This window comes from Papaver somniferum, chromosome 8 (genome assembly GCF_003573695.1).
Source record: "Papaver somniferum cultivar HN1 chromosome 8, ASM357369v1, whole genome shotgun sequence".
Taxonomy (NCBI): domain Eukaryota; kingdom Viridiplantae; phylum Streptophyta; class Magnoliopsida; order Ranunculales; family Papaveraceae; genus Papaver; species Papaver somniferum.
The window spans coordinates 154416526-154441398 of NC_039365.1; positions in this window are offsets into that span (position 1 = coordinate 154416526).

The window sequence follows — 24873 nt, forward strand, 5'->3', positions numbered from 1 at the left end:
TCCAGTGGCTCCCATTGTATTCGCCCCTCCACCCCTCTACATGAGTACATTTCCGATTGTTGGAAGAAGTTAAAAGATATCTAAAGTCTCTTATATTATTACTTGTGGTCCATTTTACACATATTTTTTCTTTCCCACTAACGACATTCACTACATTTAGATTGTTCACAGTCGGATTGATTTTGTTAGAAAGTTAATGTTTCACCCAAGATGTTGCTTCCAACAAAGCTTTAGGCTCTTCTTACCCCATTTACTGCTGAGAGTTTCAATGCATCATCTACTATCAAAGTTTCTAGCAACATTTTTCGGAGCTAGACCTATGCCAAGTTTCCAACTAGTAATAGACATAGTAACATGATTCCTTACTTTCCCATTCATGATAAAACTAGCTAATATGACTCATTAGCCTTAGGAATTAAACATGCATATCCGCAAATACAAGTTAACATCTCACTTCTATTGGTTTCATAATATTATCTCAAAAAGCCTGGCCCTCCTTTGGCATTAAATCATTACTGTAAGTGCATTATTTAAATGTCATATTTTCATGTTTGGGTCAGTGTAGTTGATCTCGACTATCTCGACCGAGATACCAACCATATTCTCGATTTCAGGATTATAGCAAGACAAAATATATAATCTCTCTGATCCGAAGTTTAAACGAGAATATTTCTGACTCACTGTGATTTTTCCTAAGGCCAGATTCTAGAAGATATTTCTTTCAAAGTCGACGAGATTAGAAAGTTTTCTAGTGGATTAAAAAACAAGGGAAAATGGAAGAAGAATCAGTTGGATTTAAGTGTTTTTTGATATTGGAAAAATATTAGATAGACTTTTGTTTTTTTTTTTTGGAAAATAAATGTAGAAACTGACGTTTAATCCCAAATTTGTTGGGCTTTGGATACTCTAGTCTTGTCGCCCCAAGCCTCATTGGCTAGTCCAAAATTCCCCCGCTTAGACAATCTAGTCCAAAATTTAGACGAGTCAATCCTTTTTTCCATTGATCCACAATATATAAATTTTTTCTATCACCCGAAATATCCCTGAACTATAATATGTTAGTTTTGCAGGAGAGCAAAATCAGATCAGAAACAGAGAAGGGTGGGAGAGAGAGAGAGGCGATCTGGAAAAAGAGATTTAGAAACAGTTGATTCATCTAGATTTAATTCAAAACAAGCACGATGAACTAAAAACCATAATCTACCATGCTTGTCTTGAAGATCAATGGAAATCAGCATGGATAACGTTATGAGCGTCATCATGAACAATTGAATCTAACGATTTTCATCAACACCAACGATTATGAAGATAAGTTTCATCTTCTCTTGTCACTAATTTCGATCTAGAGTTATTAGTTTAATGTTTTTTAGAATAAATTTTATAGGGTTTTTTTAACACCAAACTCAAGTTTTCATTTGATTAACATTTCTAATACGAAATTGTAAATTTTGTTTTTTATTTTTTTTATGTTTTATATTAGATCTGAGAGGTACGATTTTAGATGAGGTTCATAGAGAGAGAGAGGGAGAGACGTTTTATTCATGAGATTCACATAACAATTTTTCTGTTTGCCTTTTATTGGATCAAATATATTTATTCGATGTTTAATCTCTTGTTTCAGTTTTCTATCCGTCCTTGATTTTTTTATTGTTTCATCTCTTGATTTGTTTTTTATATTCACAAAACTTTAGTCAACAGAAAAATCACATGTTTTATCAGTTATGTTATTGAAAGAAATTTTAGGAATATGATCTTGATTGGATCTCGTGCACAAATACCTATGTTTGTTTGAATCGATGCTCGATTTTTTTTTGTAGCTGTGTACATGTATGTACACTGAAATACTATGTAATGAATAAATATGTTGTATTGTTTGAAGTGATGCTCTGTTTGGCAGATGTATACATATTTGTACACTGGAATTCTTTGCGATGAATGCATGAGTTGTTTTGTTTGGGTAAATGCTCTATATTATTTTTGTTTTTTTTGTAGATGTGTACATACTTGTGCACTAGTATTCTATGTGATGAATGCATGGCCTGTTTTGTGGGTGTGAATGCTATATTTTGTTCTTTTTTTCCTTAGATATGGACATGTTTGTACATTGATATGCTCTTTGATAAATAAATGGCCTTTCTTGTGGGTACGAATGCTAGAATTTGTTAGGTTTATAAAGAGGTGTACATATTCGTACACTAGTATGCTCTGTAATGACTTTTTAAAGCTTATTTTTGATTTTAAGATTTTCAGAATTGTGCTTTAGGTGTACATATTTGTACACATTTTGATTATTGATGCGCACATAGTTGCACACATAATGATCATTAATGTGTACATAGTTTTACACCGGTTGATTGTTAATATCTATATAGTTTGTTGTATATGTATTAAATTTGAGAACTCATAAGCTGAAAATGGCAGAGCACCCAAACCTATCACAAGGTTTATGGAGGTTGATGGTACAAATCTATCTGAGTTTCAATGTTATGTTTATTTAATATGGATAACATTATTGGTGCTTACGTAGTCGCTTCAAGTTTTATATGTGTATACAAACTGGTGCACCTTGTCTTGTCTCATTAATATATGGCCTACTTTGTGGGTATGAAAGTTGGATTTTCTGGATTTTGTAGACGTGTACATAGTTGTACACCATTGTCTTGTCTCATGAATATATACTATGTTTTGTTGTTTATAGATGTTCGATTTTCTGGATTGTTGTAGATGTGTACATACTTGTACACCATTGTATCGTCTCATGGATATATTGTCTGTTCTGTGAGTATTGATGTTAAGTTTTCTAGATTTATGCAGATGTGTACAAATAGGTGTCAGTTACAGATTGATTTTGTTACAGCACTGCTAGGTTGAACCCACAAGTTTTGCTATCTCAAGCTTATTGTCAATGTTAGGTGATCAAAATTATATCTTGATTTATAGTCTACAAGTCAAGTATAGGACTAGGTTAGAATTGTAGTTGAGTACCAGAGATCACCCTTGAAGACTGAACATCGACGAAGACATCTGGAGAACTTCTGTATCAGGTATGTGAGAACTGAACCATTCTATTTTATTCAATATACCATCATTATATCTATTGACACTATGTCGTATGACTTCTAGTAGAGTTACTAAGAAGAAGTTTTGATTCAAGCTTGTCTTGTGAAAAATATCGAAATATAATTTAGCAATTAGATGTTCAAAGGTCCTTAACAATATGATTTCTATGAATAAATTGAAAATTTCCCTGGAAAATGATTGTATCACTTGGTAATGTTTCAAACTTCATAAGAGAGATATATGAACTTACTGATATTTCTAATTAAAGTAGGTTAGCGAATCAGTTTGCAAACCATAGATATCTGAGCCACAGATATATAGGAAAGTTCAGTTCGGAACAGTTCACAAACCGTGGTGAACCTAAAATGACGAGGGTACCCATATCCACCACGCTTTTTCGTTTTGACCTATAAGTTCTATATCTTGTGTGATCGTCTATGAATAAATTCGGGACAATACGATAGCAAGATATTTACTTGACAATAGTTACGGTACTTAAACCGATTTACTAAGGATGAATATCAAGTTACTCAAGTAATATGGATTAACGTAAAAGTGCATTTACTTTATTATAACTAAATAATTATAATGCGGAAGTAAAGTAAATAACAAAAACTCTGAGACTTAGTCCAGTTTTGAATACTCTCAGAATCTGGGACGGACCCAGAAATGTTCGTAGGGTAGGGATAGAATATAAGTAATCACAAATGTGGCCGAATGCCGTTAAAAATATTTTTGGAATGAATTACATAATTAATGGTCAACTGTGATTTGCTTATAGAGCACTAAATAAATACACAAGTAGAAAATTAATATGCTCAAAATTAATAAAAATGTGGCTTAGAAGAAATAAAATTATGGTTTATGGAAGAAAGATAGGAAAATAAACGGATGGAATGAAGAAAATTTCAAATTATGAACTAGCTCATGGGATAAAAGTTATTTGGGCTAACATTACATGACTATAAGTGGGCTGAAGACTAAATTTAACAAATTTTTCTACACAAATTGTTTTTGGACCGAAAAGAGGGACAAGCAATAGCCCGGTTTATCCCCCTTCTAGGCCCGTCCCTGCTTAGAGTTAAGCCGCTATACAAAGAACAAAAGACAATTCATATAGTTGAGACAAGTAATCTACTCCTAGTTACTTAGTTCCGTCAGTATCCCTGCGTGTACGTCCTACTGGTTACGCACGTGAATCCTAAGACAAAAATCACTATCTTGAGTTGCTTTACTCGTGTAAAGTCTTAAGCACTCAACTCCTTTTGATCGTATTCCAAACAGAAAAGGATCAAATCTGTTTGGTAACCACTCTATTCAATCTTTAAGATAAAGATATTTTGAGTCGCTGACAAAGGCTCTTATGTTTAATCTAATAAACTTTTTTTGTCTAATTAGATTAATCTAAATCTTAATTGCCTAAATAATCATATTCTGGATTCAGAATCAAACAATATACAACTAAAAAAGAAACTATAAAGTGATGTCGATCTTACACAACTAGATAATCACAATTCTATCAAAGATAAACAAGATCTAGTTGGATCCCAGCCGATCAAGATGTGTGTACAAATCACGAGATACGAAAACCAATTAGAAAAATCTTGTTTGTCTTCAAATCTTCAATTACCTTTTTATGTACCCGCACACTACAACTTGAATCCATTTATGACCGATCACACACATAATCGAGTTTGTTAACAATGGATGATCACAAGTATTCTTTTGATCTAAAAATAGTTCTAAAGATCTCGTCAATACTTTGATCTAGTTTGAGCGACCTTACGTCAGAAGAGAAGGCTCTTAAAATAATCAAACTAGGTGCAATCAAAGTTTCAAAAACCGTTAGTCAATCAAATCAATAATCAAAAACTAAAATAACTACGTAACTATCTAGTTTCCCACCAATGGTAATCATAGAGCTTATTGATCCCTCGGAAGTCGTTAAACGATCGGTCGTAAGAGGTTTCTCCTAATTAGGGTACTTTCCTCTTCAGATAAACGCTCCACCAGAAACAACATGAATGAAGTTTGCCTGGCTCTTAGGATAGTTTACAATATGTACAAACTTAACTATTTATAGACCAATGTTTTTTGGACACCAAGGAAATTCCAAAACCGAAAGATTCTCAAGATATGCAATGAAGTACTAATTTCGATTTTCATATTTTCAATTTATATCAAACAATATTTCCAAAATCTCTCATGGAAAACTTCCAATATTAGTTTAGCATATTACTAATATTCCTTTTTTCTAGAGATTATGTTTTAATTGCTAGAAAATAAAAACATATAGAATCAAAAATCTTAATTAAAAGATTCTTAATATTTCAGTTCAGGATCACCTTGAGTATCAAGGGATATCTTTGAACAAATATGAATAAGAGTTGTGCACATGTTCAAATTGTATCGACATCCATTTCTTTCCTATATTAGGAAATCCTAATTCAAACTCACACAAACCATGAAGTAATATGTGAATTTGAGATTCGATTTTTTTTTTGGGACCGGTTCTACCATAACACCTAACATAGGTTAAATAATTGGTTACCAAGTTTCCAACATAGGTAGGGATCGGTTCCACCATGACTCCTAACATAAGTTAAGAAATGGGTAGGGATCGGTTTCACCATGGTTCCCAATATAAGTTAAGAATTGGTCATACCAACTTCCCAATATAGGTAGGGACCGGTTCTACCTAGACTCTAAACATAAGTTTAAGAATTGTTTATACCAGCTTCCCAAGATAGGTAAGGATCGGTTCTACCTTGACTTCTCAACATAGGTTAAGAAACGGTTCTACCACGTATCCTATCGTATGTATAATTCATTCATCAAAGATCTTCATGAGAAACCGAACCAACACACCTATTGATTTCTTTTCCTTTACGAAACAAGTTCGTATGTATATGTGCTTCCCTTAAAAAAATGTTATAAAACATTGTTTCCTAGGATGAAATCACACCTGTATCCCATACACACAATCAAGTAATAAGTTACATAGATTATGTCGATGTCACTTTTACGAAGTTCAAAACATAAACGTTATACTCCGTAATTAAATATTCTTCCTTGATACTTTGATCATAGTAATATGACCAAGTCTACTATCTATACTAGAGTATCAAAAATATAACATCGCATGTTATGTTTTCTATCTTAAATGACTTGTAAGTCACGATAGGAATGGAAACAAGTCAAGTCGGTATCACTAACCTCAAGTGGAAGGATGATGTTGTAGTCGATACGTCTTCTCAGTCTTCAGGTATTTAGAGTAATACTTGTAAGTCTCAACATTCATAGACTTTTTATTCTAACCTAAACGAAGTTGACTCTAGTAATTAATCAAGCGACTCTAGATGAGTTTTCATACTAAAATATGACAACCAACCTTTGACATACCAACGCTTGGTGGGTTCAACCGAGCTATGATATTTTAAGTTGGATAAATAGGGTAGTAGTTAGCGAACCCAGTACACGAACTGTGGTCAATTGAGTTTGGTAGTCTAGTAGGGTTGGAGAACTCGATTCACGAATTGCAGTACCCTGACTCGTGAACAATCCTCGCGGTTCACGATCCGTTGTACCAACTGGCCCAGTTTATATTTTAGTATATGCTCAAAGACTTATTTTCATAATATGTTTAGCATTACTAGAACTTTTCTAAACACTTATAAGACTTCATTATTGATCACTAAACACTTTTGTGTGTGTATCATGATTAAATTCTTAAGTGTATAAATGAACATAAAATAACTTTCAGTTCTTTGGCTAACTTCCAAACCGAACAGTCATTATACACGGTTCAGTAACCGAAAATATGTGTATACTCTTCTATTGTATTTTGAAGACCTAAAATGTTTGCTTGATTCTCAAGTTACCTTAGCTTCAATTATAAGCCAACCCTGGTCTTTGAAAACTATAAACAGAGATGCTCTTTCAATCGTGAAAATCAATCCCCGACACTTTGTGTCCTAGTTGATTCTAGAGTCGTCCTCTATTGATATAGGTTTCCTCTAAGAAACATAATTAAGTCTACGACTAAAAGACTTCGCTTTGGGGATTCATGAAACCAGGTTCTACTATCTTTACCTTGATAGTTCGTGAATGTTGATTTTTCTTTTCTGTTATCGAGGTTTACATAATATCTCTCATGCTAGATAGATAGTAATCATAAATTTCTCTTCATCTCATACTTTGTGATTCCGCAAGATAGATATCTAAAGACTGATCTTATTTGATCTTTCAAATATTGTTTTTGAGAGGTGGTTAAGAATCTAGGATGTTGTTCGGGGGTCATAAGTTCCGGATTTGTGAGGTTTTCTAGCTTTTTATATTGCAAATATATTTCCACACCTTGATGTTTGATCTAAACGAAAATCAAATATGTTTGTATGTTAGAGGCAGTCTGGTATCAAAAGTCTTCACTTTGGCTGAAGAAACTCTTAGTCTTTAAAGGACGTCAGCTAAGAGAATCAAGTGCGTAGAACCTTGCGGGGTTCAAGAGATGTAAGGATCACGACGTAACTGAATTTCTTGGAGGGTGGATCCGGTCTCAACTATATTCTAGTCCGAAGTCTTATAGTAGCCTAGTGTCTGTATCGGTTTAATACGACTCAGTGTTCAATTTGGACGAGGTCCCGGGATTTTTTTGCAGGTGCAGTTTTCCTCGTTAACAAAATTTCTCTTTATCTTCCTTTACTTATTACTTCCACATTATATTTGTATTTGATATAATTAGAGTAAAAGAAAGTGATTTGATAATCAGCGTAGACAATTTTTAACTAAAATTGTATGGAAACTACAAGACTTGTTCTTGAGAATTCGTATCTTGAAATAAAGATTCAAGACTTGTTATTGTTGGAATTAGGTTTACAAACTTTTATGGTACATACTAGGTTGTCTTGGATATTTATTATTGAGATCTTCCAAGAGATCATGAAGTTGGTATACTTTCAATTGTATTAGGTTTTTTCTTTTAGGTTCAAACGAAAAAGTTGGTGGTGTATTTTGGTACCCCCGCATTTTCAATTGGTATCAGAGAAGGCAAACACTGACCTAATAAGTCTGTTTTTGTAGCGATATGACCTATAGAAAATATTATCGAATATGGAACATACATACTACGATTTTGTTGAAAGTTTGAATTTAACCCATGAGGGAACTGTCGCGTCTAAGATCGTGACTCTGATTTTGTTGATAACTGAGAAATACGCATAGGAGAACAGTTGGGTTAACTTTCCAATGAAAGTGACTCATATATTGACAGAGATATAAATAAGGATATCTCATAATTCTCCGTCATGTTGATACCATTTGAAAACGTGTGGGTACCAAAATACACCACCAGCTATATCTTAGGAAACCTGTATGGACTAAACTCAATCATAATTCCGAGAGTAACAACTCAATCATGGATTATAAGAAGATCTTATATGTCATTCTCTCACAATCATAATATAAACAGAGACAAATCAGTGAACCTGATTATTTTGTGAGAGTACTTGGACGATCCCAAAGATCAATATCTAAGATCAATCAAGTCGTAACCAACAAACAATGATAGATATATCTACTTTGATTGGTTTACGTACAACCTGTGGTATTTCAATTATAAAGATAAAAAATATAATGTGTAAAAAGAAATAACAGACACCAGGAATTTTGTTAACGAGGAAACCACAAATGCAGAAAAACCCCGGGACCTAATCCAGATTTGAACAGGAAACTGTATTAAGCCGCTACAAACACTAGCCTACTATCAGAACTTCAGACTGGAACGTAGTTGAGACCGAATCTACCGTTACAGTTGCGCTCCTTATGCCTCTTGATACCTAGCAGGACTCCGCGTAATTGATTCCCCTAGATGACATCCTTTACAACCTAAGAGTTGCTTCAACTCAATTGAAGAATTTAATCAAATATTCCTCCCATAGATAAGCCTACATGTGATCCCTCTGATCAAAGATCAAAGTGAGGTAGGAAATTGATTGCAATAGACAAAGTCTAGCAAAACTCAAACTATGACTCCCCGAAGAGAAGCCTAGATTATTATTCACCTCACATGTAGAAACTTATGGAATTACAAAGTCTGAGACGAAGAAACTTTGTGATTTTTATCTATCTTTTTTGTTGGAGCTAACAGATCGAAAATCAAAATAAGATCAGGATACACGAACTATCAAGATAAAGATAGTTGGACATGGATTCATGAATCCCTAGGTGAAGTCTTTATAGTCGCTAAACCTAAAAAGGTTTAAATGAGAGGCCGATTCTAGTTTATAATTAGGACACACAAGAATAGTGTCAGGGATTCAAAGATCCCAGTTGTTTGAGGTTTTCCTTATATAGACTTTCAAGATCAAGGTTGCTTTGGATTTAAGTTAAGGTAGCTTTGGAATCAAGCAATCAATAATCACCTTTAGATGGAAAAATTAACTTGAGATTGTTTGTGGGAGAAAATGACCTGCAGGAGTTTATGGTAAAAAGTGGTGGAGGAGGCAAGTGTTCGCTGAAACAGATGATCGAAGTAGCAAATCATCTAAGACTTTAAACAAATATAATGACGTGAGTAATTTGAGTTCTAGAGACTAATCTATAAGACCTTGGCCTAAACCAAGATAATGGTCGTTCCAGGTTCAATTCGGTTACAAGAGGAGGAGAAGGGTCGGTCTGTAGAGAGGGAAGATGAGATTATGTGGAAATCAATGGAGATTGATCTATAAGTGATGTGATGTATTGAACTGTTATGAAGATAATTCTCTGTGTAGATGAGATAAATCTTCTGAAAGTGTTTGATAACTAGACTTGTTCTAGGTTTGCTTACGAATCTTGTTAGTTTTTTCAAAGCATAAGTTTCAAAACCTATTTATTGTAGCACATCAATCTCCTGTAAGTGGTGACATTTTAAGGAAGTGGAAAGATGGGGAAGTGGGAGATTGTGTGAGAACCACTTCCACGTTGCATGGATGACTTGGTTGATCGACCATCCACTTTCCATTTTCTCCTTTAACTTCCAGCATGACTTACCACAACTCTCATCGTGGATGTAGCTCACATCGCACGTGCTATAGACCGCCAGAATAAAATCATAGTGATATCCCCCTCACGTAACATTAATTGATGTCTCATGTGTGAGTGGTCAATCTTTGCCCTAAGACTATGAGTCTCATGAACTGAACATACGAAGTTCAAGATTGTGATGGATGAAGCATGGAATGTTAAAACAGCAACATGCTATGCAGACCATGAATGTTAAATTAGGTCACTGATGACCATGACATATCATTATGCTAGTTGAAGCAATAATGATAGTCGAATGACTTAATGATGGTTTTATGAGATTGCTCGATCGATCATAAACCATAATGTTGGTGAACTGAGCATTTATGGAAATAATCATTTCTGAATGATCATAAAAGACCTTTCTCGATCCATGTATCATGAGTCAGACAAATGACGATGCGAGATTATAATATTAAAATGATGGTTGACAGACGAACCAAATGTTGGTTGATGAACCAATAAAATAGTGATAGATGGATCAATATTGAACTCTCAAATATTGATAGCTGAATCAACATGAGAAATACTGCAACTCGAATACTGATAGTTGAATCAATATGAGGAATATTATTCTGGGCAATTAAATATACATAGTTGAATCAATATTGCCAGAAATTACGGTTCTAAACCTTGTTGGCCGTGACCCATTGCTAGCTGAAGAAATTAGGGTACTTGACAGATGCATCACTGATGATCAGAGCAAGTATTGCTAATCAGAACAAATACTGCTATATTCATTAATTATTGGCAGTGAGACCAAATAAAATATTAATTAAAATACTGGTAGCTGAACCGAATATTATTTAATTAATTAATTAAAATATTTATTGCAGGATCAATGTTAAAATATTAGTGTTTGAACCTGTTCAGAATTATGCTAGACTGAGCATTCAGTTCAAAACCTAATTATGATTAATGGCCTTCTCTTGTAGTTGTAGAAAGGTCGTTCATGTTGTTACTTTGGGAATGACATTAAATGGGGAAGAAATCAATTTGAACTTGTGCTTAATTGATATATATTTGTGGGGTGTGCGATTGTGGAATTACAGAAGATGACTGTACCTTTATCCCTCCTTGATGAAGATGCTAAGTTTACTTGGTGAAATGGTCTAAATAAAAAGCTGGTATGTTATCTCTAGTCTCGATAGCTATTTTTTGTGGTATATAACAATTATTGTTTTCCACCGTTGCTAATTGTGTTGGCAAAAAGAAGGTGAATTATTTAGTGGTATTCTACTTTGTTCACCAAATCACTTTGTGCTAGTGAATCATGGTTTAAGTATTGAGTGTAATGAACATGATTTAAGCTTGTAAGTTCATAAGGAATATTTGCCACAAACTATCATTGTACAAGGTTTCAGTACCCTGGACCATAATGTATATTATTATGTGTAATTTCAAGGCGAACTTCTTACATGAACTCGTAACAATATTTTCATCTAAACTGAAGTGTTAGCTTGAATCTCAAGTTATCTCAGGTTGATCTCCAAGCTACCTAAAGCCTTGAAAATATATAAATAGATAGACTCATGAAATATGACTTCTTAATCTCTGACACTTTTGTGTCATAGTTGCTTGCTAGAGTCGTCCTCTATTAACTTAGGTTTCCTTTGATAAACATAATTAGGTTTATGAATTAAAGAATTCACTTAGGGATTCATGAAGCTAGGTGCGACTATGTTTTACCTGATAGTTCATGTATCATGATCTTGTTATTATTGATCGTTAAGGTTTTCGTCAATATCCGATCAGGAGCGAGATAGATAAAAATCGAAAGGTTTTATTCTTATCAGACTTTGATCGATATCTAAAACTCTTCTTCATTGATTTGTTTAGATTGTTCTTGAGAGGTGGTTAGTAATCCGGTATTCTCAGATAACTTAGTGTAAGTGTTCCTGATTAGTGAGTGTTGCTAGCCTTTGTCTACTTCAAACAGATTTCCAAACATAGATCTAAAGGGAAATAAAATAGGCTTATATGTTAGAGGCATATTGGTATCAAAAGTATTAAATTGTATTGAGTCAACTCTTAGGATATAAAGAACGCCATCTAATGGAATCAATTACGTAGAGCCTTGTGAGGTTCAAGAGATGTAATGAACACGATTGCAGTTGAATTGCTTAAAGGGTTAATTCAGACTCAACTACATTCAAGTCTGAAGTCTGATAGTAGGCTAGTGTCTGTAGAGGCTTAATAAAGTTTAGTGTTCTAAGATGGACGAGGTCCCGAAGTTTTTATGCAAGTGCAGTTTTCCTCGTTAACAAAATTTCTAATATCATATATTTTTCCTTTTTCGCGTTATATTGTTTTATCTTTATAATAAGAATATCACAAGTAGTATGTAATCAATCTAGGTATTTTAAGTCCTTATTAATAGTGATCAATAATGAGAGTCTTTCTTGTTGAATTCATATCTTGAAATAGAATTGAATACGACTAGATTGATCTTAGATATTGTTTTCTGAGATTGTCCAAGAATTTTTATACACAATCAGTTTCACGGACTTATCAGTCTAAACATATTAATTCTGGAAGAGATAAGAAAAAAAAAACTTTATAAACATATTGTTCAAGGATCCTATTTTATATCTACTTGCAATTGTATTAAGTTTTGTACATACAAGTCTCCGAACGTAAAAGTTGGTGGTGTATTTAGTACCATCTCTTTTTCAATATTCTCCATATGTAAATAGTGTATTCACTAAAATTGATAAAAGGGGAGTTGTTAGATCATTGCTCGGTTGAACCGACTAAGCATTGGTATGTCAAGTCTGGTTGTCATATTTTAGTTCCAAAACTTGAGGCTACTTGATTTTATTACTAGAGCAAACTTCATGGTAAGACTAGGATAAGTAAAAATGTTGAGACTCGCTCGCGTTACTCTGAAGAATCTGAAGACGTATCTGCATCAACTAACACATCATCCTTCAGTTCGAGGTTAGTAACACAGTGTTGACTTGTTCTCTTTGTATTTAGTTGTTGATTATCGTGCTACACAAATGGCTTCCAATATCTACTTTAACAAGGGAGAATTTTTTAATCACCTTAATTATGAAGATCCTTTTTGGGCGTCCAGCATACCGCATGCTTTTATACCTTGTATAGATTTTATTTTTATTTCTTACGAATCGATTTATATGTATATAGATTGTAATCAATGAGTTATACGTGCAGAAAATGATACCGGAAAGATTCAAGGACGAATCTTCTCCAACACCGGTAGAATGATGGAAGGATATTATGGAAAATAAATATATCATTTTATTATTATTATTTATTTTTTATTGGTGATATTTTAGTATAAAAATATTGATTTTGGGATTTATTTATTAGGGTAGTTTTAAGATATTCTAAAAGTTGATAAGAGTTTTAATAAGTTAGGAAAGTTTCCTAAAGGTAGTATATACCTTGCGATTTTTTTTTAAATATTTTTGTTAAGTTTAGGATTTGCTTAGGTGGAGTTATCTATATAAGAAGCTCCAAAAACGAAAATTAAGAGACTTTTTTTATTAATAAAATTATTTTCTTATTGTTAAACTTTGTTGAACTTTATTTCGATTTTTACTTGAAGTCAGGTTCTTCCATAAGTCTAAATAATTATCTTATCCATTTTTGAGATTCTTCGGAGGCGCGATGTCTGGATTGTTCGTTCATAGTCGTTATTCATAAGAATAACTTGAGATATGAACAAGCTATCTTTTTATTTGTTTTTAATCATATATGTTGTATCAGTGTTGCTTTAAAGCTTCGGAACTGCACCACTTTAATACCATAATTTTAAAATAAAATGCGTAGATTTTTGAGTTTTTAATAGTAAGAAATTTAGTTAAATCGATATTTTCTTTACGACATTAACAAGATTTTATTGGAAAAAAGAAAAACACCATTATCCATATACATACCATTTAAACTTGTTGGATTTAACTGTGAAATTTTTAATCTTGTGTCAGGTTTTAAAATAAGCTGGGAGGTACTTTGATTTTTTGGGTACTTGATGTTTTCATTATGCATGATTATCGTTATATACATAATTAGAGATTTGATTCTCTATTTGTTATCGTTATGATTGTTATATGAAGTTATGTAGTATCTTGATTACTTGACACCGTATAAAGGTTTATTAATAAAACAATAAAATTTATAACCACTCTGAAAACTTACTTCGGGGAGTATGTTTAAAGAATTTCATAACCTTATGGACTCCCTTTTGTAGCATTATAAATGCAACATCTCTTTCAAGCAAGTCCACCAATGGGTGTCATTTGAGCCACTCCACTGGGTTTAATCAGTGGTAACGAGCTAATAATGGCGAGCGATGACTATGCTCTTATATAAAGAAAAAAGTATTCTAGAAGTGTGTGATGGGTATCGTGAGTGCAATCAAATTAAATCACTTATTCCACAAATATTAACTAGTAATATAATGGAATCAAGGATCGTTCCCACGAAGAGCAGGGAGTTTAGTTGTCAAAAAGGTCACAATTGGGGGGTTTTGTTTTAGATTGTAAACAAAGTAAATAAAGCAATTAAAATTGAGTTGCAAGCAATAGGAAGAGAGATGACTGAGGAATCCTTCTTCGTTACTAAACCGTCAATGAGTTAATATATTCATCCATTCATCATTAATCATAGATTATCATCAACCGTGGGTAACAACTAGCGCAGTGCTACCCCCTAAAATCCTTTAGTCACTGGACACCGAAGCGCTCGAATATCAGATTCTATTCATCCAAGCCACCAAGTAGTAGCGCACTCAAGGTGTAACTTGGTAGAGTGCTTTAAGTTTTAAGACTTAGGTTAATCTTAGTAGTTAGACTCTTAGCGCAAGGTCCACTTTCTAATGTTGTTCTACACGCGATTGCTCCACAGAATCCCTCTGCAAGGTCTCACGTTTTCTACTTGTGTAAGGGTTATTCAACAATTATACGGATATCCTAATCCTTTACTAGCAATAGATCAATCAATAAACTACTATAGTTGGCCACCCAGAGCAATCAATTTATCAATCATAAGAATTAATCAAAGTAGAAGCAAACGATAATCACATGAAGAAATCAAACTAGATACATATATTAAACCAAATAAAGTATAGAACTTAGAATTCATCCTCAATCAAGTATGGGTTTATCTACTCATGGATGTAGGAGCATCCATGTTATTGTTGTAGTTTTGAAAGTGGTAGTAAAAGTTCGTTGCTCGGACTTGTAAAGATTTAAAAACAAAAATATATACACAATATTTGTCACAATGGGCGAGAGGTACTGGGACTAGGATTCCGCCAATTTCATTTCTTAAGGTTCAAATAATAATTCTTTTATCAATAATAGCTCAAAAAATATATTAAATATATCGACTCTAATTTATTGCCAAGATTGATTCTCAAAATATTAGGTGTAAATGTTAAGCATGGGACATCAAATCATCTAAGCTAAGCATGACCCATCAAATCAAATCACAACTAATTAATTTAAATCATAATTTCAATTAAAATTAATGCAAAAGTCATGAAAAGAATTAAATATAATTACCCAAGTGTGAAATAAGGCTTCCTCCATTGCCCCAGTGTTGGGATTTAGCTTCTCATATTAATCATAATCTCAAAATACATGTATGTTGCTCAAAAGTTGATTAAAATGATAAAAATGAGTAAAACAGTGAATGTACGACCCACAGGAGGCGTCACAAAAATAACGATAAGAGACAGGTGCTGCTGATATTTAGACTGCGCTGCGACCCACGGTTGTGCGTCTTAGACACTGGTGATAAACGACTGCCATCGCGAGTCCGTTCTTCGTGTTCTTGGTGTTCTTCATCAGCAACAGTAACAGAGTTTCATCAACTCTTGATTTCTGCTTCTCTGGACCTCCTCTAGACCCCAAACTCTCGACAGCCGTTCTATGACATCCCAGAAGCATTTATATAATCACAGTACCTCCAAATCTCCGCCATCAATTCGAATAATCTTCCACTAATGAGTTTTATTCTCGGAGAATATTTTCTACCAGAGTTACGTAATTATTTCCTTCTTTACCTTGTTCACGCGTCTGCGTGGTGTTGACATTCTACCATTATGTTTATTACGCGTCTCTGATGAAGTAACGCACGCTGTATACACACGAAATCATTCCAAAGATACATAAAAATCCCGAGAATATCTTCCATGTGACGTGCTTTCCCTGTTTTTCTTCTCTCGGATTAACTATCCAATTTGGATTGAAACCAACACCCGTATGACGACTGTTAAGCCCAAATAAACCTTTCCGAAGAATTACAGCGATTTAATCTCGCTAAAACACTTCCAAATCACGAACCAAAAATCTGACAGAGAATAACTTTCTTTTCCCGCCAAAAATTGATTTTGAATTTTGAGAAGATGACCTCCCCCTATCCTGTATAGGTGTCCGAATAGCAGATGCCTTGGGTGACCTGGGGGTGCCCCTTAGTAATTAGGTTACCCCTTATCCTGAAGCGAGAGTCCGAATAACACTTGTCCTCTGGGTACCAAAATCAACTTTTCGAGCCGAATTTTCCAAAAGTATTTATTTCCAAAAAAAATACCCACAAATACATAAAATAACAAAATTAGTACAAAATCGAGTGCCAACAATATAGTATTGAGATCAAATTAGACACAAAAATGTGTCTATCAAATACCCCCAAACTTATTATTTGCTAGTCCTCGAGCAAAATTTATTCTTGAAAAGTGACCGAGTTAATCTCGGGTGGGTTTATCAGAGGTGTACCCACAAAAACCAATACTCCAGACCCTAGCTATCTACGCAGAACCTTGGAAAGCACTAAAGAACCTCCTTGGTTGGCATACAATTATTGAATCTAAGAGGAAGAACCCTGATGCGAAATTCCAATTGTTGTACACGAGTTTGCACTCAAGCATACTAAAATTCATATAAGTGACAGAGCTCTACTAAGATAGTTTCACATGGACATCATACTCGGAGTCAGACTAATCACATGAAAAGATTAAGAAGATGGAAAAAGAAAAATGTAGATGGTTGAAAAGTGAACGGTGTTTCCCATATCTGTCTGAAGGCCTCTGCCAAGATGAACCTAACCTAAATGACTGAGATACCGGTCTGACTAATATTAACACACTGGCATATACAAGGGAACCAGTGGTCAATAACTTAAATCTAGATCAACAAACTGGCAAATACAAGGGAACCAGCAGTTGACTACACATAACAATAACCATTTTTTTTAACTTAACGGCATGAATAGATCTTTTTGATCCAAGCGCATGCTTCTTGTCAGCAGATTACACGATAGTTCCCACGGGTCCTGCATTCCACGCTTGCTTAGGCGACGGAAACAGGGAGAACACACGCATATTGCTATCCAAGTGTTAATACTTATTCCGATTGGTCTAACTGGTCCGGTCTTTTTTTTTTTTTTTTGATAACTCAGTCACTCTATTTCACCCTAGCAAAGGTAACAACTTGAATCGTGTGCCCCACCAAATCACTTGAAATAAAAGAAAACTAAAAATAGAAAGTGAAAAGGACTCGACGAGATATGGCGAAACTATCATGTTATTTCTAACACCTGAGCTCTGTGCTTTTATGAATAGACTCTATAGATGTTTCCATCTAGTCAGATTGGTTCCTCAACTCCTAAAACAAAAATGTTTCCATCCACTTAGATTGGTTAGTGCTATCCTTAATAGGCGTAAATTTCTAGGCTCTGGAGTTTATTTATTGCAACTTAAAACTAACAAAAAGTTTCTTCCCCCCCCAAACTTAAATCTAACATTGTCCTCAATGTTCTAAAGATAAAATTAAAAGCATGAACAAGGAGAAACTGTTACCACTTGAAGAAAAAGAGTTAAGGAAAGATATTACCATGTTGCATGAGATTGGGTTACCTCCCAAGAAGTGCTAAGTTTAAAGTCTTCAGCCAGACTTAGAAAAGGATTGGTCAACTCGAACCATAAAGTAACAGTCGAAATAACTGTGGGTCTTCAAAACCAAAAAGAGCTGACCATAGGAAACTGCAGTGAACCAAGAAAATGGACAAGAAAAGCATGCCCTTACCTAGTTTCCTGAAAACTATCGCTAATTGCGGTTCAGGTTCAGGTTCTATGAAAGGGTCTAAATAGAATATTTTCATTGGCTGCGTTTCTTCATAGGTTGGATCCAAATTATTAGGTCCTAGAGTCTGGAAAAACTCAAATAAGAACTTGGAATCACAAAGTAATAACCTAAATAATTGCGGATCCTCTAAGTCAATCAGATATGACTTACAAAATTGACCACAATGAGAATAGTGGTCATTCTTAAGCAAATGTGTCGATTCTAATTTCCTAAGGCATTTAGGTTTAGTCTCACAACTTAATATTCGACACATTTGGAATATAAACGTTCCCACAGTTGGAAGAAAACTATTTGGTGGGAAAACAAAGTCAATCTGGGGATCATAGCCTGGGCAAACCACATCAACCAGAGGATGGGTTTCTAACGACTGAACTTCTTCCTGGATATCATTCGGGAAAACGAGTATGAAGGTAATCTTGTAAAATTGTCGAGGCAGAGATATCAAGTCCTAAGTGAAGGGACTTTCTGAGAGTTAAAGGTAAGGCACTATGAAGGTGATAATCACCCCCAAACTTAGAGTTTTTAGTGTCTCTAGATAGACTAGTAACAATCTCCCTAATTTCTGGATCATTAGATTCTTGAAAATGGTCAATTGATTCTTCTAATTTATTATCAGGTAGTGCATCTTTACTCATCTCTACGGGTCTATCTTCTTCTTCCAAGACTATTGTTTCTAAGTCGCTAGACTCTAAAACAGTATTTTCGAAATGAACTCGTTCCTCTAAACCACTATCGGCTCCGTAATCAAAAGGAAAAACTACATCGTCTAAAACGGTGGTATCCCTAATCAAATCCTCGTCCTTTTGAATAGGTGAATAATCATAAAAATTATTTGGATTTGAACTAGAAATAATATAATCATTATAAAGCTCAATTGGATTAATAGATTCCTGATCACTATGCCTACATATTTCAGATTCTTCATTACTACTATCCTCATCATCATAATAGTACAAAGATGATTGAACCTTATCTAAATAAGTAGTGTCTTTTATTCTAACCTCGTCCTCTAGATTGGGAAAATATTCACTATTGATATCAAGGGTAGAATTGGAAACACTATTTTGGAAATTTAGATTATTTCGAGCAGCATTAGCTAACTGTTCATTTTCTGCCTCTAAACGTGCTTGAATTTCACTGAGCGTAACACTTATACATTCACAAGTCTCATTGAATATCTTAGACCGTTGTGTACTCTCTTCTCTTGAACTAACTGCACGTTCATACTCCCTTCGAATTTGTTGGTAGGTTTCTTCTAGAGATTGAACAGGTTTAGAAATGTCATAATCAGGACTAGTTTTTAAGTAATTTTCCAAAAACGCATGACTAGTACTATAATATTCCTGATTTTCTTGCTCGTAAGACCAATTCGTGTGTGGATAGTAATTGGGCTCACTATGGTATGAACCATAACCTTGAAAAGGTTGGCGTTCCCAACTACTATTCCCACCATGGTCATAAAACTGATGATGTCCATATTCAAATTCAGGTCGATACTCATTGTATTGGCTTCTATCATACCAGTTCGACATTCTTAATTGCAAGGGAATTCTACACAACCACAAACAAGGCCGACTCGACTCCACCAAAACAAACCTAAAGATTTATAGCAAACAAAAAGCATGATGGCTCCACTTAGATTGTTTCTAGACCAACTTCTATCTTTCGAAAGGGAATTCGTTGCAATTTGAGCAAACCCCTCTGGAATCAATCTGAGTCAAAGTAAGTTGAATTTAGGCGAGGGAAGCTCAGTGGAGCTTTGATACCCAAGGCCTCACCGCTATCACAAGGCGGCGCAGTCACGCATTCAACTCACAGAAACCATCATGAACTTTGAAGTGTGCTTAAAGAGCAACCAATATTTTTCGAACGAGTTTCCTATTAAGCTCGTTACCCTATCGGTCTCGTTCTATTCCAAATTTTAAAGCTTGGGTTCGCGTTAGGTTTCGTTTTCCTAAGGCGGGCAAGAAGGGAGCGGTGATGAAATCCGAACCCTTATCTTGTTTAGGCCAGGCCTTGCCCTTTACTAGGAAAATAAAGACAGTCCGGTTCGTCCTCAAACAATTATCACCTTAAGGCAGACAGTAACCCGCTTGCAGGAGATTCGCGGGTGTTTCGATTGGACTTACCTCCCGTACCAGACGGGCGATGAACCGTTATCGTCGACTCGGTCCACGACTCCTATGCCTTGTGCGAACCCGAGGGGCCGAGACGATATAGTAATCGTCGTCCTTCACTGCACACAGTTTATATAATATTTTTTTTTTTTAATAATAATACCCTTCCGTAGGGTTAAAAAAAAACAAAGTCCAATTGTTTAAAGTCCAAAATAAATAAAATTTTTTTTTACAGTTTTCCTCACACACTCTAAAAAAATTACAAATTAAAAATTAAATCCTAAAATTGTCCTTTTTTTCTTCTCTTTTCGCTTTAAGATTTTTCCTCTCCAAGTCCTTAGTTTTCACTTTGAACCTGCAAAATAAAGACAAAAAGAAACGTAAAAAGGAACAAACAATTCTAAAAAAAATAATAAACCTAAAAGAATAAATCAATCTATATACAAGTCCGCGTCGGCGGCGCCATTTTGTTGTAGTTTTGAAAGTGGTAGTAAAAGTTCATTGCTCGGACTTGTAAAGATTTAAAAATAAAAATATATACACAATATTTGTCACAATGGGCGAGAGGTACTGGGACTAGGATTCCGCCAATTTCATTTCTTAAGGTTCAAATAATAATTCTTTTATCAATAATAGCTCAAAAAATATATTAAATATATCGACTCTAATTTATTGCCAAGATTGATTCTCAAAATATTAGGTGTAAATGTTAAGCATGGGACATCAAATCATCTAAGCTAAGCATGACCCATCAAATCAAATCACAACTAATTAATTTAAATCATAATTTCAATTAAAATTAATGCAAAAGTCATGAAAAGAATTAAATATAATTACCCAAGTGTGAAATAAGGCTTCCTCCATTGCCTCAGTGTTGGGATTTAGCTTCTCATATTAATCATAATCTCAAAATACATGTATGTTGCTCAAAAGTTGATTAAAATGATAAAAATGAGTAAAACAGTGAATGTACGACCCACATGAGGCGTCACAAAAAGAACGATAAGAGGCAGGTGCTGCTGATATTTAGACTGCGCTGCGACCCACGGTTGTGCGTCTTAGACACTGGTGATAAACGACTGCCATCGCGAGTCCGTTCTTCGTGTTCTTGGTGTTCTTCATCATCAGCAGCAGCAGTAACAGAGTTTCATCAACTCTTGATTTCTGCTTCTCTGGACCTCCTCTAGACCCCAAACTCTCGACAGCCGTTCTATGACATCCCAGAAGCATTTATATAATCACAGCACCTCCAAATCTCCGCCATCAATTCGAATAATCTTCCACTAATGAGTTTTATTCTCGGAGAATATTTTCTACCAGAGTTACGTAATTATTTCCTTCTTTACCTTGTTCACGCGTCTGCGTGGTGTTGACATTCTACCATTATGTTTATTACGCGTCTCTGATGAAGTAACGCACGCTGTATACACACGAAATCATTCCAAAGATACATAAAAATCCCGAGAATATCTTCCATGTGACGTGCTTTCCCTGTTTTTCTTCTCTCGGATTAACTATCCAATTTGGATTGAAACCAACACCCGTATGACGACTGTTAAGCCCAAATAAACCTTTCCGAAGAATTACAGCGATTTAATCTCGCTAAAACACTTCCAAATCACGAACCAAAAATCTGACAGAGAATAACTTTCTTTTCCCGCCAAAAATTGATTTTGAATTTTGAGAAGATGACCTCCCCCTATCCTGTATAGGTGTCTGAATAGCAGATGCCTTGGGTGACCTAGGGGTGCCCCTTAGTAATTAGGTTACCCCTTATCCTGAAGCGAGAGTCCGAATAACACTTGTCCTCCGGGTACCAAAATCAACTTTTCGAGCCGAATTTTCCAAAAATATTTATTTCCAAAAAAAATACCTACAAATACATAAAATAACAAAATTAGTACAAAATCGAGTGCCAACAATATATAGTATTGAGATCAAATTAGACACAAAAATGTGTCTATCAGTTATACAATTGATAAATTATAGAAGATATCGTTACGATTAATAAGAACCGCTCTGAACCCTAGTTTTTCCTCCCTTGTTGATGATGATGGTGTTTCTATGGACCTGTTGTTGGCGAGAGAGAGAATGGTGCTAACTGCAAATCAAATTACAAGAAGGTGGTTTTCATCTATAGACGTCACCCTCATGATTGACAAAATTAGCACTCAAGAGATCAAAAATAGCGCTTATATTGGTGGGAGGTTGGGTAGCTCACCATTCTACCCGGAATTAACGTACGGTGACACACACTCAAAAGAAAGCTCTTTAGTCAGCTACAAAGAAATCTGGTATGGTGCCTCAGTTGATATGAAAATAGGTAGTCCCCACTAATGATTGATCAACAACTCTAATAATGCATTTCTCCCTGCTCTTAATTTGCATCACCGGCATGATTAAATCCATTATTTAACACTCTAACAAGCACGAAATCCAACGTAGTTCCCTAACACTTCCAAGTTCAGTTATGTCTGTTAAAATTCTCTATTTAAACATACCTAGAAGTATGCTAGTGACTCTAAAATCTCTACAAGTTGGAGGTTTTATGCAAAAATTTTGAAAAACTGTACATGCAAAATATCCAAACACTCCCCCGCACGTAAACTTGCCATTGTCCTCAATGTAATTGACTCGTCCTAAGTAAAGTCAAGGTGGGAAATCCTAATATGATATGCAAAACGAAGAAAAATAAATAAGATAAAGATAGAAATACAAAACCGATGGGTTGCCTCCCATTTAGTGCTTAGTTTTACGTCCTCAGCCCGACTTGGCATTCTCCAAACTACTCCTCCAGAGGGAGTAAATCATGAAGCTCAATCACGTCCACATTCTCCGTAGGGAAGTTTTCGTAATGTGGATTTAATCTATGGCTGTTTACTTTATAATTGTCCCTTTCGTGAGATTGGTAACTTCAACTGCACCATAAGGAAAAACATTAGTAACAACAAAAGGTCCACTCCAACGTGACCTTAGCTTACCGGGAAATAACTTAAGATGAGAATTAAATAAAAGGACTTTTTTGCCCACAACAAAACTCTTTCTAGAAATCATTTTGTCATGGAAAACTTTAGTATTCTCCTTGTAAATCCGGGCACTCTCGTAAGCATCATTGCATATCTCCTCAAGCTCATTAATTTGTAATTTCCTATGTTTCCCCACATTGTCATAATCCATATTGCACATCTTTATAACCCAATAAGCCTTGTGCTCAAGATCAACCGGAATATGACAAGCTTTGCCATAAACCAACGGATATGGAGACATACCAATTGGTGTTTTGTATACCGTTCTATACGCCCAAAGTGCATCGTTGAGTCTATAACTCCAATCTTTCCGTGTTGTGTTAACTGTTTTCTCTAGGATGGACTTGATCTCACGATTTGAAATTTCATCTTGCCCACTAGTTTGTGGGTGATATGGCGTACCGACCTTGTGATTTATGTTATACTTCTTGAGAAGAGCATGGAAGGATTTCTTGAAGTGCGAGCCTCCATCACTGATAACCACTCTTGGTGTACCATGTCTAGAGAAAATGTATTCCTTCACAAACTCACAAACAACTTGAGAATCATTAGTAGGGGTTGCTTTAGCTTCCACCCATTTTGAAACATAATCCACAACAAGAAGTATATAAAATTTCCCATTACAATTGAAAAAAGGACCCATAAAATCAATGCCCCACACATCAAATACTTTCACAAAAACAATTGGTGTGAGTGGCATTTCATTTCGAGCACCTAGATTTCCCGTTCGTTGACATCTATCACAAGATTTACCAAAAGTATATGCATCCTTAAATAAAGTGGGCAATAAAATCCACTCTCAATGAATTTGAGAGCGGTACGTTTAGAACCAAAATGAACAACACACGCATAAGTATGGAAAAAAGTAAGGATGGATTGGAATTCGGAGTTTGGTACGCACCTGCGGGTAATTTGATCAGCACCATATTTCCACAAGTAGGTCTCATCCCACACATACTGCTTGGTTATTTTCTTAAGCTTTAGATTTTGAAAATTAGACATCGTACTAGGTACTTGCCTTGTAACCAAATAGTTCATTATATTAGCATACCAAGGTGTTGATTCTTCAATCGAGAAAAGTTGTTCGTCTGAAAAATGATCTTGTAAGGGAAGTTCTTCTTCGGAAACAACAAGTCTACTAAGATGATCGACAACTGTATTATCAACACCTTTATTATCTATGATTTCCATATTGAATTCTTGCAGCAAAATAATCCAACGTATGAGTCTTGGCTTAGCCTCCTTCTTTTTTAATAAGTATCGTAGTGTTGCATGATCAGAATATACAATCACATTGGTACCCACCAAATAAGCTCTAAATTTTTCTAATGAAAATACTATAGCCAACAACTCTTTCTCAGTAGTGGAATAGTTGATTTGAGCATCATTTAGGGTTCTTGATGCATAATAAATCACATGTGACCTCTTGTCTACTTTTTGACCCAAAACAACTCTGATTGCATAATCACTTGCATCACACATTAACTCGAACGA